Source organism: Hippopotamus amphibius, chromosome X, assembly GCF_030028045.1.
Source record: "Hippopotamus amphibius kiboko isolate mHipAmp2 chromosome X, mHipAmp2.hap2, whole genome shotgun sequence".
Classification (NCBI taxonomy): domain Eukaryota; kingdom Metazoa; phylum Chordata; class Mammalia; order Artiodactyla; family Hippopotamidae; genus Hippopotamus; species Hippopotamus amphibius.
This window is the reverse complement of record NC_080203.1, coordinates 2,419,690-2,446,477: the sequence shown is the minus strand read 5'-3', so window position 1 is coordinate 2,446,477 and position 26,788 is coordinate 2,419,690. Positions and strand designations below refer to the sequence as shown.

General features: G+C 55.0%; 1 pseudogene; it reads left to right on the top strand.

The window, feature by feature from the left end:
• Positions 1 to 13,223: 13,223 nt before the first annotated feature.
• On the top strand, positions 13,224 to 14,228 carry LOC130842241 (olfactory receptor 1D2-like; annotated as a pseudogene).
• Positions 14,229 to 26,788: the final 12,560 nt, after the last annotated feature.

The window sequence follows — 26,788 nt, the reverse complement described above, 5'->3', positions numbered from 1 at the left end:
CGTGCCACAACTACTGCAGCCCGTGCTCCACAACAAGAGAAGCCACCACAATGAGAAGCCTGCCACCGTGACCAAGAGTAGCCCCTACTCATCGCAACTAGAGAAAGCCCTCGTGAAGCAACGAAGACCCAACACAGCCAATAAATACATAAATAAATACAAATTTATTTTTTAAAAAAGCGAGCCATAGACGTGGAGTAGCCAGACGGAGGACTCTGTGGCTTGGCCCCTCGCCATCTCCTCCAGCCTTTGTCTGGTAAGCCCTCTTCTACCGCACACTCTTTGTATGTGAGAAATCAAAGCTGCATTGCCCTGAGCCCTTTTGGAACCAGCGTTCCGGGTGTGGTCCAGATGCGGACAGCTCGCTGCCCTCCCGTGTGATGTGGGGGGCACAGTGAGACGGAAGTCCGCTTCTGGGTGCCCTTCCTGTGAGTCCAAGAACCGCGGTTTCTGTGGGAGTCCTAGCAGAGTGTGTGTGTGCAGTGGGAGGCAGGGTGCCCTGGGGGGTGTGTTGGGCCACCTTAGACCTGCTGCTGACAACAGACCGCCGGGAGCATCTCTGTGCAGCTGGGAGACAACCGACCACCCGGGAGCATCTCTTTGGGTGACAGCTGACCGCCAGGGAGCATCTCTTTGGGCGACAGCCCACAACCAGGGAGCATCTCCCTGCAGCCAGGTGACAGCCAACTGCCCAGGAACATCTCTTTGGGCAACAGTCAACCGCCAGGGAGCATCTCCCTGCAGCCGGGCAACAGCCAACTGCCGGGGAGTAACTCTTTGGGCGACATTCGACGGCCCGGGAACATCTCTGTGCAGCTAGGCCACAGTCGACTGCCCAGGAGCATAGCTTTGGGAAACAACCAACTGCCCAAGAGCATCTCTCTGCAACCGGGCGACAACCGACCACCAGGGAGCATCACTTTGGGCGACATCTGAGTGCACGGGAGCATCTCTGTGAAGCTGGGTGACGGCCGACTTCCTGGGAGCATCTCCTTGGGGGACAGCCAACCGCCTGGGAGCCTCTTTTTGGGAAACAGCCAACCGCCCGGGAGAATCTCCCTGCAGCCAGGCGAGAGCCGACCACCCAGGAGCATCTCTGTGCAACTGGGCAACAGCCAACCACCTGGGAGCATCTCTCTGCAGGAGGTGACAACTGACCACCAGTGAGCATCTCTTTCGGCAACAGCCAACCGCCCAGGAGCATCGCTGTGAAGTGCGGTGACAGACAACCGTGCAGGAGCATCTCTCTGGGCAACAACCGACCACTCGAGAGCATATCTTTTGGTGACAATCGACCCCAAGGGAGCATTGCTGTGAAGTTCGGCGACAGCTGATCACGTGGTCGCATCACTTTGGGTGACAGCCGACCGCCCAGGACCATCTCTTTGGGCAACAGCCAACGGCCTGGGAATATCTCTGTGCAGCTGGGCGAGAGCCGACTGCCGAGGAGCATCTCTTTCGGCAACAGCCGACCACCCGGGAGCATCACTTTGGGCGACAGCTGACTGCCCGGGGGCATCTCTCTGCAGCCGGTGACTGCTGACCGCCCTGGAGCATCTCTTTTGGCACCAACCGACCACCCAGGAACATCTCTTGGGTGACAGCCGACCGCCCAGGAACATCTCTTGGGTGAGGGCCGACCACCCAGAAACATCTCTTTGGTCGACAGCCGACCACCTCGGATCATTTCTGTGCAGCTGGGTGACAGCTGACTGCCCGGAAGCATGTCTTTGGGCAACAGCCGACCACCCGGCAGCATCTCTGTGCAGCCGGGCGACTACCGACCGCACGGGAGCATCTCTTTGTGTGACAGCCGACTGCCCAGGAGCATCTCTTTGGGAGACAGCCGATCACCCAGGAGCATCTCCCTGCAGCCGGGCAACAGCCAACCGCCCGAAAGCATCTCTATGCAGTCGGGTGACAGCCGACCACCTGGGAGCATCACTTTCGGCGACAGCCTACCGCCGGGAGTTTCTCTTTGCGTGATAGCCGACGTCTGGGAGTTCTTCCCCGTGGCTGGGCGACAACTGACCTCCTGGGAGAATCTCTTTGGGTGACAACGGACCATGCAGGAGCTTCTCTGTGCAGCTGGATGACAGCTGACGGCCCGGGAGCATCGCTCTGCATCCAGACGACAACCAACCGCCTGGGAGCATCTCTTTGGGTGACAATCGACCATGCGGGAGCATCCCTGTGCTTCTGGCTGACAGCCAACCACCCAGGAGCATCTCTTCGGGGGACAGCTGACCGCCCAGGAGCATCTCTTTGGCTGGCAGCCAACCACCTGGGAGCAGCTCCCTGCAGCCAGGCGGCAGCTGACCACCTTCGAGCATCTCTTTGGGCGACAACCGACTGCCCAGGAGCTTCTCTATGCACCTGGGCGACAGCCCACCGCCGGGGAGCATCTCTTTGGGTGACAGCCAACCACCCAGGAGCAACTCTTTGGGCAACAGCCATCCACCCGGGAGCATCTCTGTGCAGCTGGGGGACAGCAGACCGCCCAGGAGCATCTCTGTGCAGCTGAGAGACAGCCGACCACCTGGGAGCATCTCTTTGGGAGACAGCCAATTGCCCAGGAGCATCTCTCTGCAGCTGGGTGACAGCTGACCGCCCGGGAGCATCTCTTTGGGCATCAGCCCACCACCCAGGTGCATCTCTTTGGGTGACAGCCGAACACCTGGGAGTATCTCCCTGTGCCCAGTTGACAACAGACCACCTGGGAGCATCTCTTTGGGCAACTACTGACCATTCATGAGCATCTCTGTGCAGCTGGGCGACAGCTGACGGCCGGGGAGCATCTCTCTGCAGCCAGACAACAACGGACCGCATGGGAGCATATCTTTGGGTGACGGCCGACCACCCGGGAGCATCTCCTTGGGCAACAGCAGACCACCCGAGGGCATCTCCCTGCAGCCTGGTGACAGCCGACGGCCCGGAACATCTCTCTGCAGCCGGGTGACAGCTGACTGCACTGGAGCACCTCTTTGGGCGACAGCCGACCGCCCGCGAGCATGTCTCTGCAGCCGGGCGCGCGGTGACATGGTGGTGGCGGCCCGCAGGCGGCTGTGGCGGGAGTGGGTACAGCCTGCAGATCCGCAGGCGCAGGGCCCCGGCTGCGTGCAGAGAGCCCCCCCGGTCCGAGGGACGCTCCTGAGGGACGCCTCCACCTCGGGGCCGCCTCTGGGGCCGGGGCAGGGCTGGGGAAGGACGGTAGCCAGCCCAGCACGGGGCGCAGCGGCCTGCAGGCAGCCGAGAGGAGCGCGGAGCCCAGGCCCGCCCGGGGCCCCTCCCGGCCCGCAGGTGTGAGGGGCGGGGCGGGGCCGCCCGGGAGCGGGAGCGGGAGCGGGAGGGCCCACACCCCCGGCAAGGGCCGCAGGCGAAGCCTGTGGCCCGGAGGGAGCCCGAGGAGGGGAGGGGACGGCCGGGAGCAGGGGAGAGGGTGGAATCAGCGTCCGTGACCGCAGCTGCTGTCCCCCCCCAGCTCCGTGGATTCCCGGACCTTCCTTAGGGCGCCGGGCTGTGACCTGCTTTCGCACTGCCGTGTCTCAGCATCGTGGACTCCTGTCTCCATGCCGCCCCTCAGCTGGGGGAGTGGGAGGCCTCGGCTGTCGGATCTCTCGGGACGGCTAAGGTGGCTTCTCGGTGCCCGGGAAAGATGCTGGTGTTCCGTCTGCCCAGGTCGGTCGCTGGCCACCCCCCCACCCCACCCCCCCGCCGCTGAGAATGCTCACGTGACCACGGATGGGGCGAGCTGAGCAGCGCTCGCCTCTGGACGGAGCTTCTGAGTCCCTCCCCCCGCCAGCTCACCCGTGGAAGCGCCCGCCCCCGCGGGATGCAGTGTGGAGACGGCCCTTGGGAGGCGATAGGGTCTGGACGGGGTCCTGAGGGTGGGGGCGGAGCCTCAGGGAAGACCCCAGCAGTCCCCACCGCCCACCTTGCGGGAGACCCCTCTTCTCGGAGGTCCCGCGCGTCCCCTGCTGCTTGTGTTTTACCTGGGGTTTTACCCGGGGGAGGGTTGCAGGGGCGTGGGGCGGGCGCCTCACTACCTGGAGCACATGGTTTGGGAGACGCCGTCAAGGCCTTGCGAGTGGGACGCTGTACAGTGCCCGTCTCGGCGGTGGCTCTGTCTGGGCCAGGACGGGAGGGGCCCATCTGCGCAGGCGCACGGGGGGCGCCTGAGAGGAGCTGGGCTTCGCGCGGGAGGCGAGGCTGTCCCGCCCTACGGGGTCTCCGGGGGCAGCCCGTGGGTGGCAGGGCGGGCTGGCGGCAGCCAATGGGGTGCCGGGAGGGGCCCTGAAGGGTGTCTGCGCAGGCGCGGTGGGCCTCCCTGGGCAGAAGGGGCGGGGCTTCGTGAGGGGCTCGGCCTCTCCTGAGTTGTCGTTGGCCTCGGAGCCGGAGGCGGCAACCATGGAGGCGTCCGACGACGACGACGCGGGTGGCGCGGCGGGCGGTGCAGGGGACCAGGGTGGCCAGGGTGGTCCTGGTGGCCCTGAGGGTCAGGCCGGTGCGGGCGCAGGCGGTGGTGGTGGTGGTGGTGGTGCGATTCCGAGGCGAGGGCCAGGCGGAGAAGCGGCGCCTGCGGCCGGATGGCCCCCAGCCCATCCGAATGAGTTGTATCCTTTGGGCAGAAGCCGCGGTGGCCGGGAGGCCGGAGTCCCCGGGGAGGCCGGGGTGGCTGAGGGCGGCGGGGGGCAGTGCAGGAAGGGGAGCGAGGATGGACCAGCGGCTGCTGGAAGGCAAAAGCTCCAGGGCAGTAGGAAGGCCAGGGCGGCCGAGGGGACAGGATGGGTGTGGGGGGGGACGGCCTGCGGGGCCGGAGGAGAAGGCGGGCAGAGTGGGTGCGGGGCGCGGCGGCACCGAGGAGAGGAGCCGGGCCGGGGGGACGGGTGGGGTGGGGTCTGTGGACGGTCGGAGGGCCACCCTCTGGGGGAAGCGGGCCTGGGTGACGAGGAGACTCAAAGCACAGGTGACGCTGGTGACAAATGGCGCCTTGACCAGTCCTCCTGCGGCGTCCTAAGAGTGCCGTTCCTGTGTCCCATAGAGGCGGAGGCGGCGCGGCGGGCCCTGGCTGCTTATGAGGAGCCTCACCTGCAGGGCGTTCAGAAGGAGCTGTCGGTGGACGGCAGCTTCCTGATTGTGTCAGTTCTAGAAGGGCCCCGGGCTGGGGGTGGGGGGGCAGAACGTGCTAAGGGCCAAGCTCAGACGGAGGGATACTTCCGTGGCTAAGTGTTGAGTCCAAAGAGGCGGTGTGGTGGGCTGGGCCCCGGCACGCGTTCTCACAGTCAGCTTGATTTTCCTTTGTCCTCACTTTCAGGAGATGGACTGCTGAAGATAGTCGCTGCCTTCAAGTTTCCGTCAGGTCCTTTCTTGACGACCTTGCCCTGGTGCAGCAGGTCATGCAGCACTTTGGGCCCCTGTTTCCCCCTATGTCTCTACCAGGAAAAGGGGGCTGAGGCCCAGCCTTCTGCCCCATGCCAGGCGATGCTTCCTTTACTGAGGCATGGCTTCCTGTAGTAGATGCCACTTCATTCTTGGAGCCTACTGTTGTTTTTTGGGTGCTCGGGGCCCACTTGTTTCGTTTCCTGGTTGCTGGAGGAGGGAGATGATTAAATGGTTCTTATTGCATGAAATAAAACTGAACTACTGTTCTGCATCTGAGTTTCTTTTTGGCTACAGCACCAGTGTATTGCTTTTCTCCTTGGGTTGCAGGGAAGTTCTGAGATTCAGATACTCAAGCAGTACAAGGTGATTGAAGACAGTTTAGGAAATGGGAGAAAATGAAAATCAGTTAAGTCCTACCATTCAGCATTATGTTCTGTCAACGTTTTGGAACATTTTTTTTGGTTTTAAATTCTTTTCATTTAACACGTGAGCTTTTATTCTTTGCAAAAATCCTTCAAAAACATGCTTTTAAATGGAGGCATAAAAGATGCATTATAATGTAATCAGTGACAAATTTTTCTCTTGTTTTCCCTTATTATCGATAATGATTCAGTGGAATTCTTGTACGTAAGTTTCCGCATCAATGCTTATTTGCTGAAGATAGATTCCAAAAGGTGCAAATACTGAGACAAAAGTTTACTTTCCTAGTTATTTTTTAAAAACTCAGTTTTTACACAATTGCTCTCACAGTACACAACTGCTCTCCAGGAAATGTGCCCTGCCACCAGAATTCTGACATAGATGTCTCCCCACATCTATGTCACCATTGGGTTAGTTTCCTGCAAAAATAAAACACTGAGTTTGCACGTGAAGAGCAAACAACCCAGAAGCACGGCGATAGGAGTTTCGTAGTTTACTGGCTTTGTTTCGGACCCGTGAAGAAAAGTGCTCGGACACTTGGTTCAGCATCTGGGCAGGCGGACTTCGCTCCCTCTAAAGTATCCTGTGATCTTGGAAGTTTTACTTCTTCCTTTTCAATCCGGATGCCTTTTATTGACGGCTCTATCTCCTTATAATGGGCTGGATTTCACTTCCTGTGTTCATGCCAAGTGTTTTTGATTGGATAACAGACCTTGTATGCTTTCCCTTGGGTGCTGAGTATTTTTGTATCCGCAAACTGTTGTTTTCTTTTTTGGCCGTGCTGCATGGCTTGTGGTATCTCAGTTCTCTGACCAGTGGTTGCACCCGGGCCCCAGCAGTGAAAGCCCAGAATCCTAACCACTAGGCCACCAGGGACTCCCCTTAAACCTACTCTTGAACTTTGTTTCCAAGTGCTGTGGTTACTTGGAAACAGTCTGATTCTTTAGACTCTTGCTTCTAAGATTTGCTGCATGGTACTAGAGCAGTTTTTAGTGTAGAATTATTTTGCCACTACTGAGGCTGGCCCCTTCTGAGTGGCCTCCCTCAGGCCTCTTCAATTCCGAGGTTTCCATTCCGGCCAGTGGGACAGGTGTTCCTCCGGGTCCTGCTTGAGCCCTGAGCATCGTTACCCTGAATCCTTGCTGGAAGCCCTTTCCCAGGCCCGGGTGGTTTCCTCACACACTGGTGCTGATCAGCACCCCCTGATACTCCAGGGGGACCCTCAGCAGATCCCCAGGATCCTCTCGGCTTGCAGCTCTTGAGCTACAGCATCCCGGGCTCTAGGGCCCGACGTCAGACTCATCCTCCCTCCCTCACCCAGCGAAGCCCAGAATCAGCCTACCGCCGTGGCCTGACAGATGACTGGTGAAGCTGCCGGGTTGTTTTAAGATGGACGTCAGATTGCATCACTCTTCTGTTAAAAAAAAAAAATCTGCAAAAGGGACTCTTAGGGACAAAGCCAAAGAACTTACAGTGGCCTACAAAGCCAGACGGGATCCAGCCCGATTCCTCTCTGACCGTCTCCACTCTCACCCTTTCACTTGCTCAACTTGACTCAGCCGCACTGGCTTCCTGACCCTTTCAAAAATGCCAGGCCGGGGACTTTGCTGGTGGCCCAGTGGCTAAGACTCTGTGCTCCTAGCAGGGGACCCGGGTTTGATCCCTGGTCAGGGAGCTAGATCCCGCGTGTGCAACTAAAAGATGACGCAACTAAAAAGGTCCCACGTGCCGCAACTAAGACCTGGCGCAGCTAAATGAATGAATATTTAAAAACCAAACCAAACCAAACCAAAACACGCCAGGCCGACTCCTGCATCAGGGCCTTTGCGCTGGTGCTCTCCAGACTGGAGCCCTCTTCCTCTGGGGATCCACCTGGCTCACCCGAAAAGCATTCCCGGCCACTCTGTTTAAAATTGCGTCCCGCTTTCTCCCCACCCGGACTCCTTTAACAGGTGTGTGTGGGCTAAGAGGGAGGTAGGAGCGCAATGATGGCAGCGCACGCGGGGCAGTAAAGAGTCGGCAGGTACGAAGGCGTGTGGGGGCCACGAAGCCCTGGCCGGTTTTGAACAGAGTGGGGACAAGGTCCACCGTGCATCTTAACAGGGTCCCAGTGCCTCCCACGTTGAGGAGAGGCCGAGGGCGGCCAGGGCAGCAACGGGGAGACGGGCATCCAGGCAAGAGACAAGGGCGGCTTGGACCCCTTGGGGGCCGTGGAGGTGGGGAGAAGGGCGCAGATTCTGCAGGTGTCTCGAACGTGGAGCCACCGGGACTCGCTGATGGATTGGACATGGCCCCGGACCTCCTCAAATCCTCAGCAGCCCTGCAGCGAGTCACCCTTCCTCCCGTCAAGGGCGTCCAGCCCACGCAGGGTCCGGCAGCCCCCCCACCTGCCTCCACGTTCAGGGAACGGCCACCTGCCCCGAGGACAAAGCCACACACCGACTCCACTTCCCAACATTTAATTAGGAAAAAGATTACATGGGCAAAGAAAACCGCATGCAGAAAGAAAAAAGAAAAGCCACAGGGGGGCCGGGGGGGCGGGTGAAGTGGGTTTCCAGGAGCGCGGGCCGGGGCCAGGTTCCTCCAGGGAGTGGGAAGAACAAAGGAGGAAGGCACTGCCGCCTCTGCCCCTCGGGGCGGGTGCAGGACAGGGCAGCGGAGGAGGCGGGGCCCGGGCGCGCAGACCACGCGGAGGAGGTTTGGCGGTAGGGCCCGGAGAAGGAGAGCTGGGGGCCCCCAGGCCCAGCTCAGGCCCTGGCGGGAGCCTGCTTCCAGCTCTCCGGGCGCTCGGAGGCAACAGGGCCCTGGGAGGGGGTGCAGTCCCCGCCCGGGAAGCCCGGGGCGGGGGACTGCTGTGGCGGCCGCAGGGGGACCCCTTGGCAGAGCCACAGTCTGAGGGCGGCTTCCGTGCCTCACCCGCCCCCAGTGCCGCAGGTGCGAGGCCCCCTCCTCGGGATGGCTGGGGCCAGCCAGGGCCAGGGCGAGGGGCCAGGGGCTAGGCCACGGCTGACCACGTTCCAGGGGAGCCGGGAGGAGGGCTCGAGGAGAGCCGAGGGAGGCCGGCAACCTCCGGGGGGCGGGGGGGCCGCGTATGTACAGATGGAGGCGGTGAGGGGAGATAAATTAAATAAATAGGTGCTTGGGGTATAAACAGGAAGGAGGTCGGGGCGATCACGAGCCCCGGGCGCGAGGCCGGGAGGGCGGGGGTATTGCTGATGCCGGGGGTGGGGGTGGGGGTGGTGTGGGGGCTTGGTCTGGGCACCCCCTCCCCACGCAGGGCCCAAAGCAAGGCACTCATGACGGGGGCCCAGGTGTGCCGGGGGCATCTCGGCCGGGTGACCTCTCCCGTGCCACCCGATCCAGGGCTCAGCCCCGCGACCCAGGCGGGAGACCCCCCCCCCCCGCCCCGGGACGGGGGGACGGCTCGGGACTGAGAAGCTCCCTCCTCACCGGGTCCGCCACCCTTAGCTGTTGCTGGACACGAGGCCGATGATCTGTTCCAGCTTCTGGCGCAGCTTCTGCTTCCGGCAAGAGGCGTCCAGGTCCAGAGCGGTGAGAACCTGGGGGAGCAGGCCCGGAGCTGGGCCCTCGAGGCGGCGGCTCCTCCCGGCCAACGCCCCCCCCCCCCACCCCCCCGCTCCCCGCTCCCTGCTCCGCACCCCCTCCCCGGCGAGAGCGCCCCCCTCCCTCGGGCCTCAGCGCCTCCCTCCCCTCCAGGGCCCTGGGCACGTGGGGAGGGGCCCGGCCCCCCTCCTCTGCCGCCTCTGAGCATCCCAGGGCCCCAGGGCTCAGGGCTTGGGCCGCGTCTCCCTCCGCAGCTGCCCGCGGGCCCCCTGGTGAGCCCTCCAGGCTCAGGGCTCGCAGGGCCCTGCGGTCCACCCCTTCCATTCCCGACTCCAGCCAGGAATCCGGTCCTGAAGCCCGCGCGTCTGTCTTCCCTGCCCACCTGCTCTGCAGTCACACACCAGGCAGGTGGGCTGTCTGTCTGTTGAGACATGTTTCTCCTGCTTTGCTGTAGCTTTTTGAACAGATTTAAGAAAGTTAATTTAGTCTTTCTCTAGGAAGTCCAATACCTGTGCTTCGTCATGAACATTTTCTGCTAACTTCTTTTCATCCTGTGAATGGGCTGTATTCACTTGTTTCTGTGCATGCCTCTTAATTTTTCATTGAAAGCTGGCCATCTTGAGTATTATAATGTGGTTAATGTGGAAATTGGATTCTTCCCGCTCTTCAGGGTTTGTTTTGTTGCTTTCTCTGAGTTGTGGTTGCTGATTGGTTTGGTGAGTTTTCGAAACTGTTTTCCAAAAATTACGTTTTATCATGTGTGCTCTCTGAATTTTCTGTTCTTTCAGCTTTTGGTCAGTTAGTTGGTTTGAGAGAGATTTCCTTAAACACTCAGAGACAAAAAAAAAAGAAATAAAGAAAGAAAATGAAGCATAAGCTACTCTCCTGGGCTCTGTCGATTGGCTCTGTGTTGGGGCACTCCTTCAATGCTTAGCCGCAACTCTGCCTTAGCCTTCATTCCTTATGCTTTTCGGAGCCTAAATAACCCCCGGAGGTGAAATGATAGTGTTACGGTATCTATCGTCAGGTCTTTTGTGAGAGTGTATCCAGCCCTGGGCATGCATATGACTTTCTGGATTCCCCATCACAAGCAGGAGCTTTTCAAAGCCAATATTTCCAAAGGTGACCTTCCCCAGTTTTTCCTCCAAGGCCTTTGGTGTGTCTATTGTTTGCCCCGGCTGTAATTTTGTTTTTGCCCCAAGAGGCTGCCGCTTGTTCATTGTTTTCAAGGAACAGGCTCTTAGCTGCTTTTCTGCCCTGAGAGAGTTGAGTTAGGTGAGATAAAGGCCGGTGTCCTGTGTCAGAGAATCCCCAGATAGGTCCAAACAGACAAACCCAGTTCCTTGGGAAAGAAGTCTGCTCTTCTCTTCTCTGGAGCCAAGTATCACACGGGGAACGCAGCCTGCTGCTGTACTGGGGAGGGGTGTGCGGGCAAGGCTAAAATTCAAACACCAGAAAGTTCTCCTGTGTTGAAGTCATCTTTTTCTTCTTTGGTCACTGGGAACATTTGATTATATTCGTGAGCTCTGACAACATTGATGGTGACCATTTTTGCTAAACATCTCATTGTTTCTGTGGAGGGACAGGCCCTTGGAAGTCCAGCTTCTGCTGTTTTTGCGGATGTCACTCTTGGGCTTTCTTTTTAAAGAGGAGAGGAAACCCCGTGCTGAAAAGTAGCACTGGGAGTGAGGAGAGGCCACTGATCGTGCCTCCTGACCCTGAGGTATAGGTACAGGGGTGTGATAAGAAAAGATGTGTACCTTGGAGAGGGCTGCAGAAGGGAGCGTCTGCAGGGTGCAGAGCTGGGCCTTCTTTATGGTGGGAGGTAGAGGGATGCTTTGAGAAGAGACTGATTACAAACGATGAGTTCCAGAGCACCCAGTGAAGGTTGGGGTCTGAGGGGAGGGGTTTGGACGAGGCATTTGGGTTGAGGGAAAGGACGTCCATGCTGTGGTGCTTTGAGATGAGGCTTTGATTCCAGTCTCACTATGGATTTTAAAAATCCAGCAGGAATGTCAGATTTTACAAGTGCCATTGTAGCCTCCAATAGAGATTTATAATATAGTTTTCCTTTCCCACCAATTTGTGTGATTATTTACCTGAATAGATGTCATGATATCAGTCGTCCTTATGTTCCTACTTGGTGCCTTATCCCTTCAATACTGCTGCACCGGTTTTGAATCTATTGAAGATTTTTGCCTCATTATTCTTCTGTGTGTATGCTGTTGTCACCGGATTTTGGTTTCAGTGTCATGCTGGCTTGAGGCCAGCTTGATTCAGTGGTGAATCAGACAGATGTCATTCCTTCCCTTGTAAAGTCTTGGCAATTAGGTAGGGGACTCGTGAGTTGAAAACCTGATGAACTAAAAGAATTTTCTCTTAAAATCAACGGGATTAAAAGCACGTGCTTATTTTTAGGTGCAGGTCTGTGAGATCGTTTCCAGTGTCTTCCGGGAGTGTTTGCTTGCTCATCACCTGCCTGTTCTTGAGTCAATATTTTAAAATCAGATTCTTAGTTTTTTAAAATACTTTAGTCAGTTTTTATTTTATTTTTTTAATTAAAAAGTTTTTATTTAGTATTTATTGGCTGTGTTGGGTCTTCATTGATGCACGCAGACTTTCTCTAGTTGTGGCGAGCGGGGGCTACTCTTCGTTGTGGTGCACGGGCTCCTCATTGCCGTGGCTGCTCCTGTTGCGGAGCACGGGCTCTGGCCGCATGGGCTTCAGTAGTTGTGGCACACGGGCTCATCGTTGTGGCTCATGGGCTCAATAGTTGTGGCACACGGTCTCAATAGTTGTGGCACACGGGCTCATCGTTGTGGCTCATGGGCTCAATAGTTGCGGCAAACGGGCTCAATAGTTGTGGCACACGGGCTTACTTGCTCCGCGACATGTGGGATCTTCCTGGAGCAGGGATTGAACCCGTGTCCCCTGCATTGGCAGGTGGATTCTTAACCACTGCGCCACCTAGGAAGCCCCCTTAGTTTCCCAGTTCATCTGGATTTCAGGTTGGTGAGTGTAGATCTGTCTATCTAGTGGCGTCACGCCACACGAGCATTTAGCCTTTGTGGGTTCCATGACATGGACTTGAGAAGGAGAGACAAAGTCACAGGGACATAACTTCTTAGACATGCCCTTATGTGTGACAAGGCCTCGTGAGCCTTGAACCCCTAACTGTGCTTGTGCCCCAAAGCGAGTCCATCACAGACACCGCCTGAAAGCCTCGATAACATCCAAGAGAACAGTCTGGGAAACCGATACATGTTTATCATTGAAAGAAAGGTGGAAGTAAAGATTTCACCCCCCCTCCCAGAGATCACCACTGTTGGTGAGCGTTCTGGTGAACACCATTTCGTGAATCTTTGTGCGAATATATACACATGAATAGATATGTCTGTGTATACGCCTGTGAAGTAGATCTGTCTAAGGACACTCTCTCTCTCTCTCTCTCTCTCTCTCTCTCACGTGTGCACACAGAGACAGAATTGTTCCTAGTGGCCATCACCCAGACTCTTACCTGGATAAAACACAAAGGCCCTCAGGGGTCCAACCAGCGGTCTCACCTTGACAACTCAACTGCCCTTGCTGTCTCCAGCCACTCTCCCCAAACCAGGCCTCGCGTTCAGGTCTCTCTGTCTTCTTCTCTGGCCGGTTCTTCTTTCCTCCCAGGGAAGCAGGCGGAGCGCCCGCCCAAGCTGAGTCACAAGGAAAGCCTCAGCTCGCCCCTCCTGCATTCTGTGGCGACCAGACAGCCCCACGACGAGTGAGTCTTGTCGTTACTGCCTCAGTTTGGAGTTCCTTCCCCAAATGTCACAAGTACGGTTTTAGCCACCGAGGAAGGTTGTGGTGCATGTTACCCCAGACTGCCTCTGGCCTTGTGGACGGATGTGTTTCCAGCGCATATCGACAGAAACCAGAAGCCATGGTGAGAGGCGACCCAACCGTCATCTCGGAATTCCTCCTCCTGGGACTGTCCGAGGTGCCTGAACATCAGCCCCTCCTCTTCTGTCTGTTCCTGTGCACGTACCTGGTCGCTGTGGTGGGGAACCTGCTCATCGTTCTGGCCATCAGCTCCATCTCCAGCCTCCACACCCCCGTGTACTGCTTCATAGCCACCCTGTCCCGCGTGGACATCTGCTTCACCTCCGCCATGGTACCAAAGATGCTGCTAAACATCCAAACCCAGAGCCAAGCCATCCCCTACGCAGCATGCCTCACGCAGATGTACTTCCTAATTGTGTTTGCAGAGCTGGACAGTGTCCTCTCGGCAGTGATGGCCTATGACAGAGTTGTAGCCGTCGGTCACCCTCTCCACTCCACCACACCCAGGAGCCCCAAATTCTGCATCACATCTCTGTCTGTGGCTCTGGCGGTCACAAACATCTATCCCTGACCCTCACCCTCCTCGCGAGTAGCCTGTCATTCCGCGCAAGTGTCAGAATCCACCACATCTTCTGCGAGCGGTGCGCCTTGCTGAAGCGCTCCTGCTCAGATATCCGCATCGGCGAGTTGGTGGTTTACAGCGCGGGGGGCGCTGTCTGTCTGTCACTCCCTTCCTCTTTATTTCTGTCTCCTACATGCGCATTTTCTCAGCCATCCTGAGACTTCGGTCTTCGCAGGGCAAGCTGAAAGCCTTCTCCACTTGCAGTCCCCACCTGGCCGTGGCGTCATTGTTCCACGGGACCCTATTTGGGGCGAACCTGTGACCCTCGTCCTCCTGCGCAGCCGAGGACTCAGTGGCCACGGCGCTGTATGCGGCGGTGGCTCCCATGCTCCGCGCTTTCATTTACAGTCTGAGCAACGAGGACGTGGAGGGGGCCCTGAGGCGCCTCCTGGGCTGGAGAAGGGTCTGGTCCTGGTGACAGCAAGACAAAGATGCCTTTTCTTCTCCTTGCCTTCAGGTGGGAGCGGACCGTCCAGGACACAGATGTGTTCTGCCCAAGTCAGGGGTCCAGCTCGGCCCCGAATCTCTGCTGTCCTCGCGTTCATCTGCTCATTCCGCCACTCCTCCCTGAGCGACTCTCGTGTGTCAGGCCGCGGGGGGACAGCCTGCCTGCGCGAGCACTTAATTTTCCATTCATTCTATATGTCTTTCGAGATGCGCCTCAAACCCTGACGGCCCCGTGAATTCTTACCACGTCACAAGTAATGGAGCGTTCCGTTGTGTGCTGAGCAGGCACTCTTTTGAGTGCGTATGTGTAATGACTCAACGTCCAAAACATCCTGTGATGGAGACGCCATCATATCCCCATTTTCTAGCTGAGGAACGTCATCAGAGAAGTGATGGCATCCTCACCTGCTTGTGGGGGAGTCCCTTCTCAAGAGAACAAAAGCTGCCATGGGCGGCTCCCGTCACCAGGTGGCAGTAGACGCACGGGTTGAGGAAGGAGCCGGGGGCCCCTCAAAGGGCTGCGCGGACCCACCCTGCCGTGTGACACACTTCCCAGACCACAGACTTACCTGCTGCCTTCACAAAGGACATTCCTCGTGCACGTGAAGAGAATGCATGCACCACCCCCACCACCTGCCCCTTTCTCGGCACGTGCACGTGACAACAGTCACAGCTGTGTGGCTGGGAGCCTTTTCCAGGGATGGATACGATGATGGTCCGTCCCATGTGCTCTGCTACAAGATGGGCTTTTCAGCCTCCTCTTGGGAGGTGGGCTCCGTGTCCCCGACACTTGAATCTGGGCTGGCTTGTGACTATTAATTTCCAAAATTGACTTAAGAAGAGATGAACAATTTTTTTACACTAAAACTAAAGGGAGATTTTGAAAGGTGGCCAAAGATTTAGCCCAAAGAGAAAGAGAAATCAGGTCCGCATTATTTCATCCAACTTCAAGAAAGGGACACAGTTTGAAGGTATTAGCCTGCTGTGGTCCCCTTTGCCTGGTAAAGCAATAAAGTATTCTTTTCTACTTCAGCCCCCACATAAAAGAAATTCACGAAAGAGAATATTCACCTATACCAAATTATTCTTTAAAATCAATAAGATTAACTTTAGCCTGGAAATGGAAACTCATGGGCATGCACACACCTACACATACAGAAAGAAAAAAAAATCAAGGACAGAAACCACCTGTTAAAAGAGTATCATAGCACAACTTACTACTCACTCTGCCTTTTTTTCTTAGCCCTTAGCAATTCTTTTAGCTCTTTTTTCTCTACCTCCATGAGGCCAGAGATTTTGTCTGTCCTATTTATGTGACATTAATAGGTGCTCAGTAAATACGGGTTGAATGAAGGACTGAGAGAATGTAATTACATATAATTCACTGCATTGATAGGTTGATTGATAAGTATCCAAGGGTGTGTATGCAAGGGTGTCTATCTTAACTGGTTTCTTATTGTTAATGTAATTGATGCTCCTTGTAAATTATCAACAACAATGCAATAGAATGGACAAGGAAGTGAACAGAAATTCATGGAAAGAGAAATACGAGTGGTTTTTTAAAAATTTTTTATTAATTTTTATTTGTTTATTGGCTGCATTAAGTGTTTGTTGCTGCACGCAGGCTTTCTCTATTTCCAGTGAGCAGGGGTGACTCTTTGTTGTGGTGGTGGGCTTCTCATTGCAGTGGCTTCTCTTGTTGTGGAGCATGGGCTATAGGCGTGCAGGCTTCAGTAGTTGTGGCACGTGGGCTCAATAGTTGTGACTCACGGGCTCTAGAGCACAACCTCAGTAGTTGTGGCTCACGGGCTTTGTTGCTTCAAGGCATGTGGGATCTTCCCGGAGCACGGCTCGAACCTGTGTCTCCTGCACTGGCAGGCGGATCCTTAACCACTGCGCCACCAGGGAAGTCCCAAAATGCAAGTGGTTTTTAAACATAAGGAGAGACAATTGCATTCATAATTTCAGAAATGCAAATTGAACTCACAATGAAATTCCCTTTCTCAACTCTCAGATACCAAAATCCAAAAAGATAGAAATATAATTTCCCACAAAAAGACTTCAGACTTGCAGTGTTTTATGGGAAAGTTTTACTTTTTAATGTTCATGGAATATACACATACCATAATGTACTCCAAAGATGGAAAACCAGCAAATTTTTAAGAAGCTACTATGACCCTGATACTGAATCACCTTCAGTTAAGTAGAGAAGAAACCTTTGCGATGGTCAAAGTAATATTCATAGGGCAAATAACAACCTTAAGAGGATTCAATATAAACTGATTAAGCATTCAAATCCAGAAGGTATTAAAATGACAACAGAGACACAAAAACAAAACATGGAAGGTGAAAAGTAATAAAGATAAAAGCAGTAGCTTGAAAAACTCATGTAGTATAGGGCAAGGAAACCAAGATCTGGTCCCTTGAAAAGAGCAACAATATAGACAAAGAAGAAAAATCCAGACAGACACCATTAGAAATGAGAAGACAATCTAACAACAGATATAGACATATGGAGGACATTTTAAAAATTCACAAAAATACTCCATATTGTTTTATGACAATCAGTTTTAAACTCTAGATGGGATGGGCAACTTTCTAGGAAAGTATGGAAAATATATGCAGCTCAAGAGGAGGTAGGAAAACAAAGCTGATCAAACAGCTTAGAAGAAATAGAATAAAAGATTTGCTTTTCCAGAAGGCACTAGGTCTTAGTCTAGTAAACTTTTTAGCACAGATGATACAATGTTATTTAACCTGTTGCAGAGCATAAAGAAGAAAACTTCTCAAGTTATTCCATAAGGCTGGCATTACTCCTGAAATACCTAAACTTGAGCTGAAGCCAGCACACAAAGTGAAAAGGGTTTAAAAGTGATGAAGAACATGTATCTTAAAACAATTTGGCCAACTTAGTACTAATGCCGAAACGCTGGGCATTCCCATTACGATCGGGACAACTGTCATTGAACATTTTTGTCAAAATTCTAGCCTAGCAATAAAGTGGAAATAGATGTATTAACTATTAACATCGGAAAGGAAGGGGTAAAAGTTATGATCATATGTAAATATGATTATCTTTCTAGAAAACTCAAGATAATCAGCTGAAAAACTGCTAGAGCTAGAGGATCAATCAAATGTAACAAGTGAGAAATAAGTAATGCAAAAATCCATACTACGACTCCAGTCCATGGGGAAAAAACTACTTAAAAGTGGCATTGGAGGGGACCTACCTGGTGGTCCAGTGGGTAAGACTTCATGCTCCCAATTCAGGGCGCCCAGGTTCCAGCCCTTGTCAGGGAACTAGATCCCACATGCTGCAACTAAAGATACTGCAGCCAAATAAATAAATAAATAAAAATATGTTTTTAAAGTGGCATTGGAAAAATATCCTAACACAATAGTAACCAGGATAAAATATTACCTTAGCAAGAATAAGAGGAGCTTATGTAAAGAGACTGAAGAGGTTCTCTTGAGAGAACCTGGTCAAAGGAAGGGACATAACACCTTTTGGTTTCAGGCATGTAGAACCCGAATATAATCTTTTTTTTTTTTTTATTTTGATGAAAGACTTTTACTGCTCATTTAGAAGAATAAATGTCAGAGAAAAAAAAATGTGATCACTGAGGACTTTTTGTACCAGACGTTAAAGGGTAAGATACTTTAAAGAGAGTGCTATTGGCAGACGAATCAACATACAGATCATGTGAATATGCATCCATCCTCACAATAGAGCATGAGGGTGATGGAAGAGATCACGAAGGAAAACTGATAGATTTGGCAACATAAAAATGAAAAGACAATCCACTCCCTAGAATAATGGAAATAAAAACAAAAATAAATAAGTGGGACCTAATGAAATTTAAAATCTTCTGCACAGCAAAGGGAACTATAAGCAAGATGAAAAGACAACCCTCAGAATGGGAGAAAATATTTGCAAACGAATCAACAGACAAAGGACTAATCTCCAAAATATATAAACAATTCATCCAGCTCAATATCAAAAAAACAAACAACCCAATCAAAAAATGGGCAGAAGACCTAAATAGGCATTTCTCCAAAGAAGACATGCAGATGGCCAAGAGGCACGTGAAGATGTGCTCAACATCACGAATAATTAGAGAAATGCCAATCAAAACTACACTGAGGTCAGGGTCATCAGAAAATCTACAAACAGTAAATGCTGGAGAAGGTGTGGAGAAAAGGGAACCCTCTTGCACTGTTGGTGGGAATGTAAATTGATAACAGCCACTATGGAGAACAGTATGGAGGTTCCTTGAAAAACTGAAAACAGAGTTACCATATGACCCAGCAATCTCACTGCTGGGCATATACCCAGAGAACGCCATCATTCAAAAAGACACATGCACTCCAATGTTCATTGCAGCACTATTTACAATAGCCAGGACATGGAAGCAACCTAAATGTCCATCAACAGATGAATGGATACAAAATTGTGGTACATATATACAATGGAATATTACTCAGCTGTAAAAAGCAATGAAACTGGGATATGTGTAGAGACATAGATGGACCTAGAGACTGTCATACAGAGTGAATTGAGTCAGAAAGAGAAAAACAAATATTGTATATTAACACATATATGTGGAATATAGAAAAATGTTACAAATCAACTGGTTTGCAAGGCAGAAACAGAGACACAGATATAGAGAACAAACACGTGGACACCAAGTGGGGAAAGCGGGGGGCAGGGGTTGGGGGGGAATGAATTGGGAGGTTGGGATTGCCATATATACATTAGTAATAAGAAAAAAATATCAAATTGTATTCCTAAATGTATGCAGTTTATTGTATGTTAACTGGATCTCAATAAAAGTTCTTTAAAAAATGAAAAGACAAATCAAGTGGGAAAAGAGCTGACATTTATATAACAAACACTAATATCCTTTGTAGTATGATACAAACATATATAATACAAACATATATTTGGTCTTTGTCCCTGGTTCCTGACATAAAACTCTCAGAACTTCCTGCATGACAGAAGCATCTTTTGTTCTAATATGGCAACTCTTGTCAACCGCTAGATAGCTCCAGGACGGGGCTGCTCACCAGAAAACCAGCTCTTTATCAGGAGCTTGGAACTGTCATTCCCATCCCTTCCTCTCAACATCTTGAGAGAGGAGAGAGACTGGAGGCTGATTTATTACTCTTGCCCACTTGATGAAACCGCCACAAAACCCTCTAAACGGTGGTTTTCCACGTGCTTCCGGGTTGGTGAGCACATCTATGTGCTGGGAGGATGGAACGCCCCAACTGCAGGGATAGACGCTCTTGTGCTCAGGACTCTTCCAGACCTTGCTCTATGTAACTCTTCACCTGGCTTTTCATTGCAATCCTTTATAATATACAAATACACATAAGTGTGTTCCTGAGTTCTGTGAGCCATTCTAGCAAAATGTTGAGCCTGAGGAGGGGGTCATGGGAACCTCCGATTTATAGCCAATTTGTCTGAAGCATAGGGGGCCCCTGGGACTTGAAAGTGACATGTAAAGTGGGGGACAGTCTGGTTGGACCGAGCCTTTAACTTGTGAGGTCTCTGCTACTCCAGGCACTTAGTGTCAGATTTGAATTAAATCGTTGAATACTCGGTATCTGGAGAATCAGAGAATTGATGGTTGGTGGTGGAGAACACCCCATCCTGAAGTCACCTTCAAAACAAGTCTAAGAATCTGAATTTCCAAAATACTCCTCTAACCTGACCCAGTAAGTTTAGTGAAAATCCACTATATGAGATAATGTGTGCCATTCACTACCACTCCCCACCTCAAATCCAACGGTTCCATATTAGGAGAAACACCTGGCTTAAGTTGATTCAAATGTTTGAAAACAACAATTTCTAAAATGTACACTCTCTGTCTTTTATTCAAAGGATCACTATAGGTTTATAAAATGTGTAATACTCATAAGCAATTTATTCCCTTCCTCATAGAATTGAAAATGAACACTTTCCCACTTGGGTATTAAAAATAAAATCTGTTGTTTTGTCCTGAGGCTGTTTCTGAAAGGTTCGCCTCTCACAGATTAAAATGCCAACCTTCACACATTGGTGCGGAAGCTTGAGAGCTCATCGATCCTTCTCCCAGTGGACACAATTATATACTCCAACTTGACAGAAATTGTTCTATCCTTTTCTTTTCTTCAAAATCACTAGTGTCTTCTAGTGATTTGAGCCTGAAAGGTCATTTTAGCATCCAGCCTAAAGTCCATCAGATGCAAGGTAAGTGTAAAATCATGGAAGCCCCGCATGAGAAGAGACTTAGAGAACATCTAGTCCTGTCTCTTCTATGATTTAAGTATTCGCTTTGGCATTCCCACAAAGCAGTGTGGGAACACGGAGAAACTTGAAACAGCATATGGAGTGTAGGCTGTGACAGTTATTACTACGGATTAAAAGCACAGGCATAGGGACTTCCCTGGTGGCACAGTGGTTAAGATTCCGCCTGTGAATGCAGGGGACTCGGGTTCAAGCCCTGGTCCGGGAAGATCCCACATGCCACAGAGCAACTAAGCCCGTGCGCAGCAACTAGTGAGCCTGCGCTCTAAAGCTCGAGAGCCACAACGAGTGAGCCCACGTGCCACAACTACTGCAGCCCGTGCTCCACAACAAGAGAAGCCACCACAATGAGAAGCCTGCCACCGTGACCAAGAGTAGCCCCTACTCATCGCAACTAGAGAAAGCCCTCGTGAAGCAACGAAGACCCAACACAGCCAATAAATACATAAATAAATACAAATTTATTTTTTAAAAAAGCGAGCCATAGACGTGGAGTAGCCAGACGGAGGACTCTGTGGCTTGGCCCCTCGCCATCTCCTCCAGCCTTTGTCTGGTAAGCCCTCTTCTACCGCACACTCTTTGTATGTGAGAAATCAAAGCTGCATTGCCCTGAGCCCTTTTGGAACCAGCGTTCCGGGTGTGGTCCAGATGCGGACAGCTCGCTGCCCTCCCGTGTGATGTGGGGGGCACAGTGAGACGGAAGTCCGCTTCTGGGTGCCCTTCCTGTGAGTCCAAGAACCGCGGTTTCTGTGGGAGTCCTAGCAGAGTGTGTGTGTGCAGTGGGAGGCAGGGTGCCCTGGGGGGTGTGTTGGGCCACCTTAGACCTGCTGCTGACAACAGACCGCCGGGAGCATCTCTGTGCAGCTGGGAGACAACCGACCACCCGGGAGCATCTCTTTGGGTGACAGCTGACCGCCAGGGAGCATCTCTTTGGGCGACAGCCCACAACCAGGGAGCATCTCCCTGCAGCCAGGTGACAGCCAACTGCCCAGGAACATCTCTTTGGGCAACAGTCAACCGCCAGGGAGCATCTCCCTGCAGCCGGGCAACAGCCAACTGCCGGGGAGTAACTCTTTGGGCGACATTCGACGGCCCGGGAACATCTCTGTGCAGCTAGGCCACAGTCGACTGCCCAGGAGCATAGCTTTGGGAAACAACCAACTGCCCAAGAGCATCTCTCTGCAACCGGGCGACAACCGACCACCAGGGAGCATCACTTTGGGCGACATCTGAGTGCACGGGAGCATCTCTGTGAAGCTGGGTGACGGCCGACTTCCTGGGAGCATCTCCTTGGGGGACAGCCAACCGCCTGGGAGCCTCTTTTTGGGAAACAGCCAACCGCCCGGGAGAATCTCCCTGCAGCCAGGCGAGAGCCGACCACCCAGGAGCATCTCTGTGCAACTGGGCAACAGCCAACCACCTGGGAGCATCTCTCTGCAGGAGGTGACAACTGACCACCAGTGAGCATCTCTTTCGGCAACAGCCAACCGCCCAGGAGCATCGCTGTGAAGTGCGGTGACAGACAACCGTGCAGGAGCATCTCTCTGGGCAACAACCGACCACTCGAGAGCATATCTTTTGGTGACAATCGACCCCAAGGGAGCATTGCTGTGAAGTTCGGCGACAGCTGATCACGTGGTCGCATCACTTTGGGTGACAGCCGACCGCCCAGGACCATCTCTTTGGGCAACAGCCAACGGCCTGGGAATATCTCTGTGCAGCTGGGCGAGAGCCGACTGCCGAGGAGCATCTCTTTCGGCAACAGCCGACCACCCGGGAGCATCACTTTGGGCGACAGCTGACTGCCCGGGGGCATCTCTCTGCAGCCGGTGACTGCTGACCGCCCTGGAGCATCTCTTTTGGCACCAACCGACCACCCAGGAACATCTCTTGGGTGACAGCCGACCGCCCAGGAACATCTCTTGGGTGAGGGCCGACCACCCAGAAACATCTCTTTGGTCGACAGCCGACCACCTCGGATCATTTCTGTGCAGCTGGGTGACAGCTGACTGCCCGGAAGCATGTCTTTGGGCAACAGCCGACCACCCGGCAGCATCTCTGTGCAGCCGGGCGACTACCGACCGCACGGGAGCATCTCTTTGTGTGACAGCCGACTGCCCAGGAGCATCTCTTTGGGAGACAGCCGATCACCCAGGAGCATCTCCCTGCAGCCGGGCAACAGCCAACCGCCCGAAAGCATCTCTATGCAGTCGGGTGACAGCCGACCACCTGGGAGCATCACTTTCGGCGACAGCCTACCGCCGGGAGTTTCTCTTTGCGTGATAGCCGACGTCTGGGAGTTCTTCCCCGTGGCTGGGCGACAACTGACCTCCTGGGAGAATCTCTTTGGGTGACAACGGACCATGCAGGAGCTTCTCTGTGCAGCTGGATGACAGCTGACGGCCCGGGAGCATCGCTCTGCATCCAGACGACAACCAACCGCCTGGGAGCATCTCTTTGGGTGACAATCGACCATGCGGGAGCATCCCTGTGCTTCTGGCTGACAGCCAACCACCCAGGAGCATCTCTTCGGGGGACAGCTGACCGCCCAGGAGCATCTCTTTGGCTGGCAGCCAACCACCTGGGAGCAGCTCCCTGCAGCCAGGCGGCAGCTGACCACCTTCGAGCATCTCTTTGGGCGACAACCGACTGCCCAGGAGCTTCTCTATGCACCTGGGCGACAGCCCACCGCCGGGGAGCATCTCTTTGGGTGACAGCCAACCACCCAGGAGCAACTCTTTGGGCAACAGCCATCCACCCGGGAGCATCTCTGTGCAGCTGGGGGACAGCAGACCGCCCAGGAGCATCTCTGTGCAGCTGAGAGACAGCCGACCACCTGGGAGCATCTCTTTGGGAGACAGCCAATTGCCCAGGAGCATCTCTCTGCAGCTGGGTGACAGCTGACCGCCCGGGAGCATCTCTTTGGGCATCAGCCCACCACCCAGGTGCATCTCTTTGGGTGACAGCCGAACACCTGGGAGTATCTCCCTGTGCCCAGTTGACAACAGACCACCTGGGAGCATCTCTTTGGGCAACTACTGACCATTCATGAGCATCTCTGTGCAGCTGGGCGACAGCTGACGGCCGGGGAGCATCTCTCTGCAGCCAGACAACAACGGACCGCATGGGAGCATATCTTTGGGTGACGGCCGACCACCCGGGAGCATCTCCTTGGGCAACAGCAGACCACCCGAGGGCATCTCCCTGCAGCCTGGTGACAGCCGACGGCCCGGAACATCTCTCTGCAGCCGGGTGACAGCTGACTGCACTGGAGCACCTCTTTGGGCGACAGCCGACCGCCCGCGAGCATGTCTCTGCAGCCGGGCGCGCGGTGACATGGTGGTGGCGGCCCGCAGGCGGCTGTGGCGGGAGTGGGTACAGCCTGCAGATCCGCAGGCGCAGGGCCCCGGCTGCGTGCGGAGAGCCCCCCGGTCCGAGGGACGCTCCTGAGGGACGCCTCCACCTCGGGGCCGCCTCTGGGGCCGGGGCAGGGCTGGGGAAGGACGGTAGCCAGCCCAGCACGGGGCGCAGCGGCCTGCAGGCAGCCGAGAGGAGCGTGGAGCCCAGGCCTGCCCGGGGCCCCTCCCGGCCCGCAGGTGTGAGGGGCGGGGCGGGGCCGCCCGGGAGCGGGAGCGGGAGGGCCCACACCCCCGGCAAGGGCCGCAGGCGAAGCCTGTGGCCCGGAGGGAGCCCGAGGAGGGGAGGGGACGGCCGGGAGCAGGGGAGAGGGTGGAATCAGCGTCCGTGACCGCAGCTGCTGTCCCCCCCCAGCTCCGTGGATTCCCGGAGCTTCCTTAGGGCGCCGGGCTGTGACCTGCTTTCGCACTGCCGTGTCTCAGCATCGTGGACTCCTGTCTCCATGCCGCCCCTCAGCTGGGGGAGTGGGAGGCCTCGGCTGTCGGATCTCTCGGGACGGCTAAGGTGGCTTCTCGGTGCCCGGGAAAGATGCTGGTGTTCCGTCTGCCCAGGTCGGTCGCTGGCCACCCCCCCACCCCACCCCCCCGCCGCTGAGAATGCTCACGTGACCACGGATGGGGCGAGCTGAGCAGCGCTCGCCTCTGGACGGAGCTTCTGAGTCCCTCCCCCCCCAGCTCACCCGTGGAAGCGCCCGCCCCCGCGGGATGCAGTGTGGAGACGGCCCTTGGGAGGCGATAGGGTCTGGACGGGGTCCTGAGGGTGGGGGCGGGGCCTCAGGGAAGACCCCAGCAGTCCCCACCGCCCCCCTTGCGGGAGACCCCTCTTCTCGGAGGTCCCGCGCGTCCCCTGCTGCTTGTGTTTTACCTGGGGTTTTACCCGGGGGAGGGTTGCAGGGGCGTGGGGCGGGCGCCTCACTGCCTGGAGCACATGGTTTGGGAGACGCCGTCAAGGCCTTGCGAGTGGGACGCTGTCGTGCCCGTCTCGGCGGTGGCTCTGTCTGGGCCAGGGCGGGAGGGGCCCATCTGCGCAGGCGCACGGGGGGCGCCCGAGAGGAGCTGGGCTTCGCGCGGGAGGCGAGGCTGTCCCGCCCTACGGGGTCTCCGGGGGCAGCCCGTGGGTGGCAGGGCGGGCTGGCGGCAGCCAATGGGGTGCCGGGAGGGGCCCTGAAGGGTGTCTGCGCAGGCGCGGTGGGCCTCCCTGGGCAGAAGGGGCGGGGCTTCGTGAGGGGCTCGGCCTCTCCTGAGTTGTCCTTGGCCTCGGAGCCGGAGGCGGCAACCATGGAGGCGTCCGACGACGACGACGCGGGTGGCGCGGCGGGCGGTGCAGGGGACCAGGGTGGCCAGGGTGGTCCTGGTGGCCCTGAGGGTCAGGCCGGTGCGGGCGCAGGCGGTGGTGGTGGTGGTGGTGGTGCGATTCCGAGGCGAGGGCCAGGCGGAGAAGCGGCGCCTGCGGCCGGATGGCCCCCAGCCCATCCGAATGAGTTGTATCCTTTGGGCAGAAGCCGCGGTGGCCGGGAGGCCGGAGTCCCCGGGGAGGCCGGGGTGGCTGAGGGCGGCGGGGGGCAGTGCAGGAAGGGGAGCGAGGATGGACCAGCGGCTGCTGGAAGGCAAAAGCTCCAGGGCAGTAGGAAGGCCAGGGCGGCCGAGGGGACAGGATGGGTGTGGGGGGGGACGGCCTGCGGGGCCGGAGGAGAAGGCGGGCAGAGTGGGTGCGGGGCGCGGCGGCACCGAGGAGAGGAGCCGGGCCGGGGGGACGGGTGGGGTGGGGTCTGTGGACGGTCGGAGGGCCACCCTCTGGGGGAAGCGGGCCTGGGTGACGAGGAGACTCAAAGCACAGGTGACGCTGGTGACAAATGGCGCCTTGACCAGTCCTCCTGCGGCGTCCTAAGAGTGCCGTTCCTGTGTCCCATAGAGGCGGAGGCGGCGCGGCGGGCCCTGGCTGCTTATGAGGAGCCTCACCTGCAGGGCGTTCAGAAGGAGCTGTCGGTGGACGGCAGCTTCCTGATTGTGTCAGTTCTAGAAGGGCCCCGGGCTGGGGGTGGGGGGGCAGAACGTGCTAAGGGCCAAGCTCAGACGGAGGGATACTTCCGTGGCTAAGTGTTGAGTCCAAAGAGGCGGTGTGGTGGGCTGGGCCCCGGCACGCGTTCTCACAGTCAGCTTGATTTTCCTTTGTCCTCACTTTCAGGAGATGGACTGCTGAAGATAGTCGCTGCCTTCAAATTTCCTTCAGGCCCTTTGTTGACGACCTTGCCCTGGTGCAGCAGGTCATGCAGCACTTTGGGCCCCTGTTTCCCCCTATGTCTCTACCAGGAAAAGGGGGCTGAGGCCCAGCCTTCTGCCCCATGCCAGGCGATGCTTCCTTTACTGAGGCATGGCTTCCTGTAGTAGATGCCACTTCATTCTTGGAGCCTACTGTTGTTTTTTGGGTGCTCGGGGCCCACTTGTTTCGTTTCCTGGTTGCTGGAGGAGGGAGATGATTAAATGGTTCTTATTGCATGAAATAAAACTGAACTACTGTTCTGCATCTGAGTTTCTTTTTGGCTACAGCACCAGTGTATTGCTTTTCTCCTTGGGTTGCAGGGAAGTTCTGAGATTCAGATACTCAAGCAGTACAAGGTGATTGAAGACAGTTTAGGAAATGGGAGAAAATGAAAATCAGTTAAGTCCTACCATTCAGCATTATGTTCTGTCAACGTTTTGGAACATTTTTTTGGTTTTAAATTCTTTTCATTTAACACGTGAGCTTTTATTCTTTGCAAAAATCCTTCAAAAACATGCTTTTAAATGGAGGCATAAAAGATGCATTATAATGTAATCAGTGAC